We start from the raw sequence: 13,634 nt of genomic DNA on the forward strand, positions 1-13,634 counted from the left end.
AAGTAGTTAGTACCCCAAGGACCCTGCAGGGTACTTTAGATTTCACGCCACAAATAATTATGATTACACCTTTTGGGGCCAGGAGAACTTTAGCTTAGCTTGATAAGTTGCCCCAATAAATAGTTCAGTACCAGATTGTTGAATAAAAGTAAGCATAGTGGGCTAGTTGTTCTGTCTCCTATGTCTGACAACATCCATAGTGCAAATAGAGACTTCGCTAGGGGCATTGCAGTTGAATTAATTATCAATTAATAATTCCAAAAATATAACACAATGAACTCCTTATATGTGTCTGTTGTTATGTTTTAGGCACATACTACCGGGAAACCTGTTACAAGCTCCAAACTGCATCTAGTGTTTTCAAAGTCTTTTGAAAAACGACTGGCTAGTAGCCATTCATTAACGTCCATGAAAAAATCATTAACTGATCTGTCTGAGACTAAACGTCATTCGTTATTTAGTATAGTGTTTGTTTAATCTCCAAGTAAAACAAGCACGGCACATGGTAGCATTACAGATGGATGGTCGTTGCTATGCAGAAGAAAAAGTAAGGAAACTATGATGGAACACTGTGGGACACGGGATATAATTAGTTCCGATTTTGATGTTGACTGATAACTTAATACGTGGTTCTTTTTTTCCTTACAGAGATGAAGGTCTCTAAACATTTTCTAACGTTTTCTGATACTCCGCAATATTTTAATTTATTTAGGGGTGTGTTGTGATTCACCATGGTTTTTGACAGGTCTCAAATATACCAGTATCTTTTAATTTATAATCTAATCAAATAAAAATTCTGCCTGTAAGTGTAAGTAGTCTTCTTAACATTAGAACACTGTAGAAATCCGAATTGTTACTGTGATAATGTAGAGTAACAAGGCAGAGCATTGTGATCACCGATCTACTGTCGATAAAAACCCGTGTGACTGGTAGGCAGCCACAAGCACGATTCGTATAGTATCAGTGGGTGTGCTGTCCATGTGTAGAACCTGAGAGGCGCGAAATCTATCTGAGCGAGAGATCTATCGTAGTCTGACCGAGAGCAGATTGTGATGATTCGGGGGCTGGCAGGAGCATTACGGTGACTGCACGACTTATCGGGAGTTCAGCTGTGCGAAACCGTGAGGAAACCACGTCCACACGTCGTGTGACTGGGCGGCGACCCCTCATTATACGTGTTGTCCCTCATTACACATGTAGGACGTCGTAGGCTGGGCGGACTAGTAAAATAGGACAGGCAGTAAACTATTGCGGAACCAACATGAGAATTTAATACTAGGCAGAGTACAAGTGTGTCTGAACAAGCAGTGCACCGAAAACTCTTAACGATGGGCCCCGCAACCGAGGGCCCGTGGATATACTGATGTTAACACAACGAAGTCGGCAACCACTGCTGAAATGTGCACATGACCGTCGGCACTGGACGTCGATGCAGAAGCAGAACGTTGCATGGTCTTATAAATCACGATACTTTCTTCGTCATGCCCATAGAACGGTGTGAATCCGTCGCCTTCTAGGGGAATTGATCCTGGACATCTACACTGCGGGACGGAGACAAGCTGGCTGCGGCTCCGTTACGCACTTTGGAAAATTCACGTGGGCATCCATGGGTCCTGTGGTGTTCGTGCAAGGCACCATGATGGCCAAGAAGTATCACACACTGGTTGCAGACCTCGTACAACCCTTCGTGACGCACGTGTATCCCGACGGCAATGTGATTTTTCAACAAGGTAATGCGCCGTTTCTGAAGGCCACGAGTATAATGGATTGGTTTGAGGCACACAGTGGCAAGTTCCAGTTGATGTGCTGGGCCCCAGCCTCTCCAGATCTTAACCCGATCGAACACATCTGGGATGTGATTCTATATGGCGTCAGCGCTCATCGTCCACCTCCCCGGAATGTACAGGAAGTAGGAGACTCGTGTGTGCAGATGTGGTGCCAACCTTCTCCTACGACGACCAAGGCGTCGCTGCTTTCATATCACGACCCGTCGCTCCTGTTATCCGTACCGAAGATGGACATAACGGCTATTAGCTAGGTGGACGTAATGTTCTACATGTACATCTACATCTACATCCATACCCCGCAAGCCAGCTGACGGTGTGTGGCGGAGGGTACCTTGAGTACCTCTATCGGTTCTCCCTTCTATTCCAGTCTCGTATTGTTCGTGGAAAGAAGGATTGTCGGTATGCCTCTGTGTGGGCTCTAATCTCTCTGATTTTATCTTCGTGGTCTCTTCGCGAGATATACGTAAGAGGGAGCAATATACTGCTTGACTCTTCGGTGAAGGTATGTTCTCGAAACTTTAACAAAAGCCAGTACCGAGCTACTGAGCGTCTCTCCTGCAGAGTCTTCCACTGGAGTTTATCCATCATCTCCGTAACGCGTTCGCGATTAATAAATGATCTTGTAACGAAGCGCGCTGCTCTCCGTTGGATCTTCTCTATCTCTTCTATCAACCCTATCTGGTTCGAATCCCACACTGCTGAGCAGTATACAAGCAGTGGGCGAACAAGCGTGCTGTAACCTACTCCCTTTGTTTCCGGATTTCATTTCCTTAGGATTCTTCTAATGAATCTCAGTGTGGCATCTCCCTTACCGACGATCAACTTTATACACTCCTGGAAATGGAAAAAAGAACACATTGACACCGGTGTGTCAGACACACCATACTTTCTCCGGACACTGCGAGAGGGTTGTACAAGCAAAGATCACACGCACGGCACAGCGGACACACAAGGAACCGCGGTGTTGGCCGTCGAATGGCGCTAGTTGCGCAGCATTTGTGCACCGCCGCCGTCAGTGTCAGCCAATTTCCCGTGGCATACGGAGCTCCATCGCAGTTTTTAACACTGGTAGCATGCCGCGACAGCGTGGACGTGAACCGTATGTGCAGTTGACGGACTTTGAGCGAGGACGTATACTGGGCATGCGGGAGGCCGGGTGGACGTACCGCCGAATTGCTCAACACGTGGGGCGTAAGGTCTCCACAGTACATCGATGTTGTCGCCAGTGGTCGGCGGAAGGTGCACGTGCCCGTCGACCGCAGCGACGCACGGATGCACGCCAAGGCCGTAGGATCCTACGCAGTGCCGTAGGGGACCGCACCGCCACTTCCCAGCAAATTAGGGACACTGTTGCTCCTGGGGTATCGGCGAGGACCATTCGCAACCGTCTCCATGAAGCTGGACTACGGTCCCGCACACCGTTAGGCCGTCTTCCGCTCACGCCCCAACATCGTGCACCCGCCTCCAGTGGTGTCGCGACAGGCGTGAATGGAGGCACGAATGGAGACGTGTCGTTTTCAGCGATGAGAGTCGCTTCTGCCTTGGTGCCAGTGATGGTCGTATGCGTGTTTGGCGCCGTGCAGGTGAGCGCCACAATCAGGACTGCATACGACCGAGGCACACAGGGCCAACACCCAGCATCATGGTGTGGGGAGCGATCTCCTACACTGGCTGTACACCTCTGGTGATCGTCGAGGGGACACTGAATAGTGCACGGTACATCGAAACCGTCATCGAACCCATCGTTCTACCACCCCTAGACCGGCAAGGGAACTTGCTGTTCCAACAGGACAATGCACGTCCGCATGTATCCCGTGCCACCCAACGTGCTCTAGAAGGTGTAAATCAACTACCCTGGCCAGCAAGATCTCCGGATCTGTCCCCCATTGAGCATGTTTGGGACTGGATGAAGCGTCTTCTCACGCGGTCTGCATGTCCAGCACGAACGCTGGTCCAACTGAGGCGCCAGGAGGAAATGGCATGGCAAGCCGTTCCACAGGACTACATCCAGCATCTCTACGATCGTCTCCATGGGAGAATAGCAGCCTGCATTTCTGCGAAAGGTGGATATACACTGTACTAGAGTCGACATTGTGCATGCTCTGTTGCCTGTGTTTATGTGCCTGTGGTTCTGTCAGTGTGATCATGTGATGTATCTGACCCCAGGAATGTGTCAATAAAGTTTCCCCTTCCTGGGACAATGAATTCACGGTGTTCTCATTTCAATTTCCAGGAGTGTATAATCATTCCATTTTAAATCACTCCTAATGCGTACTCACATATAAACTATGGAATTAACTGCTTCCAGTTGCTGACCTGCTATATTGTAGCTAAATGATAAGGGATCTTTCTTTCTATGTATTCGCAGCACATTACACTTGTCTGCATTGAGATTCAATTGCCATTCCCTGCACCATGCGTCAATTTGCCGCAGATCGTCGTGGATTTCAGTACAATTTTCCATTGTTACAACCTCGCGATATATCACAGCATCAGCCACCAAAAGCCTCAGTGAACTTCCGATGTCATCCACAAGGTCATTTATGTATATTGTGAATAGTAACGGTCCTACGTCACTCCCCTGCGCTGTTCAGTGTATCTTTCGTTGTCAAATGGTTATGAAGCCAATTGTGTACTACCTGTTCTAGAATAGTCATGAAGACTGGTAAATGCGAAATTTTTTTTGGTTGGCTCATTTTTCCAAGATGTGTGATAGTGTGATAGCACGAACTGATGAGGTTGACACAATAGGCTTCCCTCACACTGTTGCGGGCCCCGGTAGCTCGCAAAGCAGAAGGGCGCCGTGGTCGGTGGGAGAGAGTGTGGTCGCCCTCGAGGCGGCGCCGGAGTGGTGAGGTGGTGGTGTGGTGGTGCAGCCGGCGGGCCGTAACGAGCGCGAGCACCGCCGCGACGTCGTTACCGGCTAACAGTGTCCAATTACCGCGGCAGGCAGGGCAGCCGGATCAGTTGGCTGCGGGCAGCGGAGCCAGCTGGCGACCAGCGAAGCCCTGCACCAGCCACCGACTGTACTGCGGCGCTTTATGCCACCCGGGGATCACACCCCAACGACGGGCTCAGAGGCCTACTGGCGGCCTCGCTGAGAGCGCTTCGCGTCTTTCATTCTTTGGAGTGGGGAGAGGGACTGGGTGGCCAGGGAGAGGTTGCATTTATTTGCATCAGAGAAACGTATCCTAGAGGAGTTAATATGCATGTGATGTACCCAGCCTTACAAAGAAAGTTAAAGCACCCAGAAGAGCAGTAAAAGAAGGAAATTAAATTTCACGTCTCCAGGTTCTAATTTACAAAGAACTTCGCAGTGTGAGCCCACTTATCAGCATGACATTGAACATCCTCTTGTTAGGATGCATGCACTGGTTCCATTCGGAAGGACGACATCTACATCTACGTCTATATGTACTTGCTTACTCAGCTATTTGTAATTTCTTGACCGGGGTTCATCGAACAACTTCAAGTAACGTCTCTACCGTTCCATTCTCGAATAGCTCGCCCGAGAAACGAACGTTTAAACCTTTCTGTACAAGCTCTCATTTCTCTTAATTTATCATGATGACCATTTCTCCCTATGTACGTGGGCGCCAACAAAATATTTTCACTCTCTGAGGAGAAAGTTGGTGATTGCAATCACATGAGAATTTCATACTGCAGCGAATAGTGCTTGTGTTGTAATTAGGACAGTTGATAAAATATCGATATATCGATGCATATTACAAAAAATATCGATATACACTGAAGAGCCAAAGAAACTGATACACCTGCCTAATATCATGCAGTGTCCCCGCGAGCACGCTAAAGTGCCGCAACAATACGTGTCGTGGACTCGACTAATGTCTGAAGCAGTGCTCGAGGGTAGTGACACCCATGAATCCTGTAGAGTTGTCCTTAAATCCGGAAGCGCGCGAGGGCTTGGCGATCTCTTATGAACAGCACGTACCAAGGCATCGCAGGTATTCTCAATTATGTTCATGTTGGGGAGTTTGGTGGCCAGAAGAAGTGTTTCAACTTAGGAAACTGTTCCCGGAGCCACTGTGTAGCAGTTCTGGACGTGCGCAGTGTCGCATTGTCCTGCTAAAATTGCCCAAGTTCTGCGGAATGCACAATGGACATGAATGGATGAAGGTGATCAGGATGCTTGCGTACGCGTCGCCAGTCAAAGTCGTACTTAGACGTATCAGAGGACCTGTATCACTCCAACTGCACCCTCCTCACACCATTACAGAGCATCCAAAAGCTTGAACAGTCCCCTGCTAACAAACAGGGTCCATCGATTCATGAGGTTGTCTCCATACCCGTATTCATCCATCCTCTCTATACAACTTGAAACGAGGCTCGTCCAAACAGGCTACATGTTTCCAGTCATCAACAGTAGAATAGTCGGTGTTGACGGGCACAGGCGAGGAGTAAAGCTTTTTGTCGTGCAGTCATCAAGGGTAACGAGTGCGTCTTCGGCTCCGAGAGCCCATTTCGAAGATGTTTCGTTCAATGGTTAGGACGCTGACACGTGTTCATAGCCAAGCATTGAGATCTGCAGCAATCTGCGGAAGGGTTGCACTTCTGTCACGTTGAACGATTCTCTTCCCTCGTCGTTGGTCCCGTTCTTGCAGGATCTCTCTCCTGCCGCAGCGATGTCGGTGATTTGATGTTTTACCGGTTTCCTGATATGCACGGTACACTCGTGAAACGGTCGTACGGGAAAATCCCCACTGGTTGAAACACCATTTTCAGACTTACGTAAATCTTGATAACCTGCCATTGCAGTAACTGATCTAACGACTGCACGAGACACTTGTTGTCTGATATAATCGTTGCCGATCGCAGTGCAGTATTCTACCTGTTTACACATCTCCGTATTTGAATACCCATTTCTTTGGCGCTTTAGTATAAAACGGCAGTACTTTTCTCCCGATATATCGATATCAAGACGACAATATCGAGTGCTGATATTTTTATTCTATATTATATATTTTTAACAATGTTCTGTAAGAGTTTGAAACTGTTCTTTTGAAATTTTAGTATAATATAATGTTACTTTCACTCTATGAAAAGAGTCTTACAACTTGTTGAGCTTTGTCAGTTCCAATCTTTTCTTTGAATGCATGAAGCAAGTATAGGTGGCACAAAAGAAGAAATCCGATTGTACTGGGAGGTGACGGTGTGAAAGGAATATCAAGATGTCCTATGTGAAGAAATAGCATACCAGTTGCGTTAAAAACAATTTTTAACGCATCCAGTGTGCTATTTCTTATCATCAGCGTTCTTCAAAAACAGCTGCTGAAAATAATGAACTAAAATCTGAATGACGAGATCGGTCTTGGAGGTGGGCGGAGACGTGTGAGGGGAAATGAAGACGTAATCGGCTCTCAGCGGTAGCGACAAACTGCAACGTTCAACTTCACCACGCAATTTTGACACTACAAGAAATCCAATGTGTGACGAAACCTAACGATGAACCCATTCGACACCGTTTGTTGTGCCAGTTATCATTGCTTGCAAAGTGTTACCGCCAGGTGCGAACGTTTTCCTTCTTCTTGCTGTATGGGGGATAAATAGGCTGCTAGATAATTGATGTACAGAATATCTAATAATAAATGAATACTTAAATATCAGCTCTAAAACCAACAGTATATTTACGATGTTCGCCCGATATTTTGGGGTACGTCGAAAATTTTTCCGTCGTTATATCGTTAATTTTCCTCGATTTATCGAACCTAACAACCTTCTATAAACATCGAAACATCGGATTCCAGATATCAAGATTCCTAGTTGTACTAGTTGCCACCCAATTCGTGTATCATATGCGTATTTCTTGATAATACAATCCTGGAAATTGAAATAAGAACACCGTGAATTCATTGTCCCAGGAAGGGGAAACTTTATTGACACATTCCTGGGGTCAGATACATCACATGATCACACTGACAGAACCACAGGCACATAGACGCAGGCAACAGAGCATGCACAATGTCGGCACTAGTACAGTGTATATCCACATTTCGCAGCAATGCAAGCTGCTATTCTCCCATGGAGACGATCGTAGAGATGCTGGATGTAGTCCTGTGGAACGGCTTGCCATGCCATTTCCACCTGGCGCCTCAGTTGGACGAGCGTTCGTGCTGGACGAGCAGACCGCGTGAGACGACGCTCCATCCAGTCCCAAACATGCTCAATGGGGGACAGATCCGGAGATCTTGCTGGCCAGGGTAGTTGACTTACACCTTCTAGAGCACGTTGGGTGGCACGGGATACATGCGGACGTGCATTGTCCTGTTGGAACAGCAAGTTCCCTTGCCGGTCTAGGAATGGTAGAACGATGGGTTCGATGACGGTTTGGATGTACCGTGCACTATTCAGTGTCCCCTCGACGATCACCAGAGGTGTACGGCCAGTGTAGGAGATCGCTCCCCACACCGGGTGTTGGCCCTGTGTGCCTCGGTCGTATGCAGTCCTGATTGTGGCGCTCACCTGCACGGCGCCAAACACGCATACGACCATCATTGGCACCAAGGCAGAAGCGACTCTCATCGCTGAAGACGACACGTCTCCATTCGTGCCTCCATTCACGCCTGTCGCGACACCACTGGAGGGGGGCTGCAGGATGTTGGGGCGTGAGCGGAAGACGGCCTAACGGTGTGCGGGACCGTAGCCCAGCTTCATGGAGACGGTTGCGAATGGTCATCGCCGATACCCTAGGAGCAACAGTGTCCCTGATTTGCTGGGAAGTGGCGGTGTGGTCCCCTACGGCACTGCGTAGGATCCTACGGTCTTGGCGTGCATCCGTGCGTCGCTGCGGTCCGGTCCCAGGTCGACGGGCACGTGCACCTTCCGCCGACCACTGGCGACAAAATGCGTCCAATTTAAACTATTCGTAATTTTAATACTTAATTATATAGTCCACTTTACAGCGTTTAGGTTTGTGTGATTTATGGTGTAACTGAGATTTAGTGAATTCCTTTTAGTACTGATGAGGATGATTTCCAACTTTTCGTTATTTAGATGGAACTGCCACTCTCAGCATTGTACAGATATCTTTTCTAAATGGTTTTGCAATTCGTTTTGATCATCAGATGACATTTCAAGACGGTAAGTGACAGTATAACCTGCAAACAATCTAAGAGGGCTTCTGAGATTGTCCCCTACATCGCTTATGTAAATCACAAACAACAGAGGGCCTATAACACTTCCTTGGTGAGCGCGAGATATTACCTCTGTTTTACTCAAGGACTTTCTGCCCTTTATTTTGAACTGTGACTTTTCTACAAGGAAATGATGAATCCTGTCACGTAATTGATACAACATTCCATGGGGAAGCATTAGAATTCGCTTGTGAGGATCGGTGTCAGAAGGATTCTCGAAATCCAAAAATTCGTGACCAGTTGACTTCCCCTATGAATAGCACTACTTTGCGAGAATAAAGAGCTAGATGTATTTCAGCATAACGATATTTAATGAAGACATGTTAGATATTTTTCAATAAATTGTTTTCTTCTCTGTAATTCACAATCTTCGAGCACAGTATATGTTCAAAAATCCTACTGCAAATCGACGTTAGTGATGTGGGTCTGTAATTCAGTGGAATACTGTTTCCTTGCTTGGGATCTGGGGTGGCTACTGCTACTTTCCAGTCTTTGGGTACGAACCTTTGTACGAATGAGCGGTTGTATATGATTGCTAAGTAAGGAGATATTTTATCAGCATACTCTGAAAGGAACCTAATTGATACACAACCTGGAGCGGAGGCCTTGCCTTAATATGTGATTTAAGCTGCTTCGTTGCACCGAGAATATCTACTTGCATGTTGCTCATGTTGACAGTTGTTCTTCATTCGTCTTCTTTTGTTAAAGAATTTTGGTGAACCGTGTTTCATTATTCTGCTTTTTAGGCACTATCGCACTGTCATCAGGAATTTGACCATTGTTGTCGCACAGTGAAGGTATTGACTGCGTCTTTGCGCTGGTGTACTAGAATCTCTTTGGGTTTTCTACCAGGTTTCGAGAAATAATTTCGTTGTGAAAGCTATTAAAAGCAACCCGCTTTGAACTTCGTCCTAAATTTCGAGCTTCTATAAAAGTTTTTCAATGTTGAATTTTTTTCTCTAATGAAGCAGGCTGGCACAACTGATCATTTATACACTGAATACTGGTACTGGGATGGAGTTGACATCCGATCTTACCCCACCCAGTTTATGACGAGGTATGGTCTGTAGATCCTGCTTGCCATGGGAGTACCTCAATATCACGGTAACAGTTCGTCGAGTCACGTATCATGTGTGAACGAGGATTGTTCTGCTGAAAAATGTCACCACAATACTCTCGCACGGGAGGTAACACATGAGAACGCAGGATGTTCGTGATGTATAACGGGACCTTCAGAGTTTCCTCAATCACTACTAGGTGTAACCTCAAGTCATACCCGATCGCTCTCCACACCAAGATACCAGACATTAACACTGATGTGCCTCTTCAAATTATTGGAAGAACGCGACCTCTCCCGAAGTAACAGACGATGGTCATCCGGGGTACTACAGAAAGGCAATTCACAGCCCAATACAGTACGACACCATTCATCATCTGTGCATGCTTTTCAGTAACGGTACCACTGCAGAACCAGCCTTTTTCCGCATAGGGCCGTAATTGGCTAGTCTGGCTTCTGATAGACTCCGACGAATGGTATGCTTCGCATAGACCACTCAGCATCTGGCACTGTTCACGCCCCACGTATATCCCACCACGCCTCGCAGCAACAATAAAAATGTACAACATTAGTACACCATGGTGGCCTTTCTACCTGCAACAGAGGATTACAGTATCCGTTTACATACTTACCGATGGTTTGTATGTGCACGAAGTTATAATGCCATCTGGCTACGTGTTCTCGACATTTCACTTCTTTTGTTATTCTGTGAACTTCATAAAGTTGTACTTTTTAACTGTCACAAAAAGCTGAAAAACTTACGTTCAAAAGCTTTTCTCAATATTCAACTCACCCAGCTGCGTTTCGTGATTAAACTCTTAAGCAAATCAATACCGAGCTGGCAGCGACGTAGGCCACAACCAAGGCTCCAGTCGAATAGAGGGTGCAAAAACAGACCTGAAAAAAGGAAGATATACTTTATTGAAGGCAAGTGGAAGAGGGGCGTCAGTTCTACTACCTCTGGTGTTCTTGTCACCCGAATCCACAGCATCTTATAGGTTCGCATTTTCTGCTACCGCATTCAGTCTCTTGCCTAGGTTTCGATCGATGGACAAGTATTGTGTACGTTCTGTCATATGTAGTTCTCCAGTTTGTGCTGCTACTCGGCGCCAGTAGACCATGGAACTTGTAACTCAATTTAGTCAACGTGAAAGCACCATACCGCCCCCAGCATGTAATGGCATTGCATTGATTTTCAACGATTTGCTGGGTATGATTGTTGGCATAGGCGCTGTGGCCGAGCGGTTTTAGGTGCTTTAGTCCGGAACCGCTCGACCGCTACAGTCGCAGATTTGAATCCTGCCTTGGGCAAGGATGTGTGTGATGTCCTTAGGCTAGTTAGTTTTAAGTAGTTCTAAGTTGTAGGGGACTGATGATCTTAGATGCTAAGTCCGATATTTCTTAGAGCCATTAGAACCTTTTTTTGACATATATAGTCATCTCACGTCTATGAATAATAATCTTCTCTTGAATTCGTACTAGCGTGATCGTACGGATTAGGTGCCTACTGCATAACTTTAGTACTAAATGAAGATTTCGTGCTGTGTCCATCTTCTTGTACATTTTAATGGGAAAAGATGTGATGAATATTAGGTGTGTTATATGTAGGTCTAACAGAAGTTCACATTCGCTCTCTGTTAGATTCTGATTTCATTGGCGTTTCGGTTGTGTTTACTTCAGTTTGTTGATATATCTCACTTACAGGTAGCAGTACTGTGGTGGACAGTTTGCGAAAAAGAGGGCTATACATTTTCTTAAGTTTAGGATGTCTCTGGCAGAGGCTCTTTCAGCTTGTACAGTCCGAAAAATGAGGGCAGAAACGTGTGAATCACTTTTGGAGTTAGCTACACTATCTGATCAGAAGTATCCAGACACCACTATGTACCGGGAAATAGACCCCTAGCTGTCACGGAAGGCGGACCCACCACAATAAAACGAGGCGAGGAGTACTGTGGTGGCAATAGAGAAGCAGTAAAAATAGAATCGGTCGGTCAGAAGAGCCTACTGACCTCGAATATCGAGTAGGCAGTAGATGTTTCCTACGTAACAGATCTGTCAGGGACTTTCAATCCTGCTGAAGCTTTCAAAGGCTACTGATGGCCGAATGGAAATACGAAGGACAAACCACAGCCGAACCAAGGCAAGGCAATGTTCTGAGGGGCAGAGACCGTCGAGCATTGCTGAAGGTGGTTGTAAAAAAATCGCATGAAAGAAGTGGAAGCAATCACTCATGAGTCCCAAAGAGCTACCAGCTGCCCATCTAATGCAATAACGTTGCGTCGAAAGTTAAAAAGAATGGGGTGCAATACTCGAGCACCTCCTCATCCGCCAAACATTTCTCTAGGCAATTCAGAGGGGCGCCTGCTGTGGTCTAAACAGCGCCGCCACTCCAAATCATTGTTTTCCAGTCATGAACTGTCCGCTGGTTGCGCTGTTTAGACCACAGCAAGCGTCTCTCTCAGTTGCCTAGAGAAATGTTTGGCGTATGAGTAAAATGGTTCAAATGGCTCTGAGCACTATGGGACTTAACATCTGTGGTCATTAGTTCCCTAGAACTTAGAAATACTTAAACCTAACTAACCTAAGGACATCAGACACATCCATGCCTGAGGCAAGATTCGAACCTGTGACCGTAGGCGTATGAGGAGGTGCTCGAGTATTGCACCTCATTCATTTTAACTCTCGACGCAGCGTTATTGTATCAGCTGGCCTGCTGATAGCTCTTTGGAACTCTCGAGTGACTGCTTCCGTTTCTGTCATGCGATTTTTTTCAACCACCTTCGGCAGTGTTCGACGGTCCTTGTACATCGGTCTGACCGGAACCCTTATGGATACCCAGGCCATCTGATCTGTCAGTGGGCAATATTACTTTGTGTGGGGAGTCAAGTTTAAAATGTATAGCAACAAGCCTCAAAGTCTGTTCGGGTGAAAATGCTGCACTTCTATCAGTCCAGATTCGATCCGCCTTCAACAACTTATTGACCAGGGCCAAAAGAGCCAAGAGATGCATGAATGTCACCTTCAACGTCTGTTACAGCAATCCTTGTACCGTCGAACTCTGTTTTCCGGGCCGCTTTGATTTGTCGCTTCCTATAGTACCTGGCGTGGTTCATGGACAGTGTGTGCTGAAAAATGGTGTTGACATGGAGCAAGTTGGGTTTGGCAGCAACATGGCGGCACTGCTGTATGGTGTCTGTGCGGCCGGGGCCAATGGGCAGATGGTGAGGCCATAAACGAAGCGGCAACTGTTGAGGAACTCTGGTAATCCAAGATACGTTTGTTAGTGTAAGAACATCGCTGACTATGTGCTGCTCGACTACGTTACATCTTTAGTAGTGAGGGTGTGTATGTGTGCCCGGTGTATTCTGATTAATATTGTGCTGAATTCCTATGTGTAACTGCATCGGCCGTTATGTGTTTAAGAGAACTGCTGCTCGTAAATCAGATTTGATTTTTAATTCAGGTGCTGTTTTAAAGCTTTGCTTATCTTGTTAAGTCTGGCAAGTGAGTGTCGGCTGCATTAGGCTACCACTTATAAGCACTACATAACGGGGATGAACGTCTAGCGGTCATGGCCGCTTTAGTTGAACTGTGTTGTGCCTTAGACGCCGGATATTGTTTCTTAAGTTATATTTTTAT

General features: G+C 46.5%; 1 protein-coding gene across 2 annotated transcripts in view; it reads left to right on the forward strand.

Moving 5' to 3' along the window:
• LOC126356006 (diuretic hormone receptor-like) overlaps positions 1-13,634 on the forward strand; it is a 673,424-nt gene that overhangs the window by 208,373 nt on the left and 451,417 nt on the right. The gene's annotated exons all lie outside the window — the stretch shown is intronic.

The sequence above is a fragment of the Schistocerca gregaria genome, chromosome 3 (genome assembly GCF_023897955.1).
Source record: "Schistocerca gregaria isolate iqSchGreg1 chromosome 3, iqSchGreg1.2, whole genome shotgun sequence".
Classification (NCBI taxonomy): Eukaryota; Metazoa; Arthropoda; class Insecta; order Orthoptera; family Acrididae; genus Schistocerca; species Schistocerca gregaria.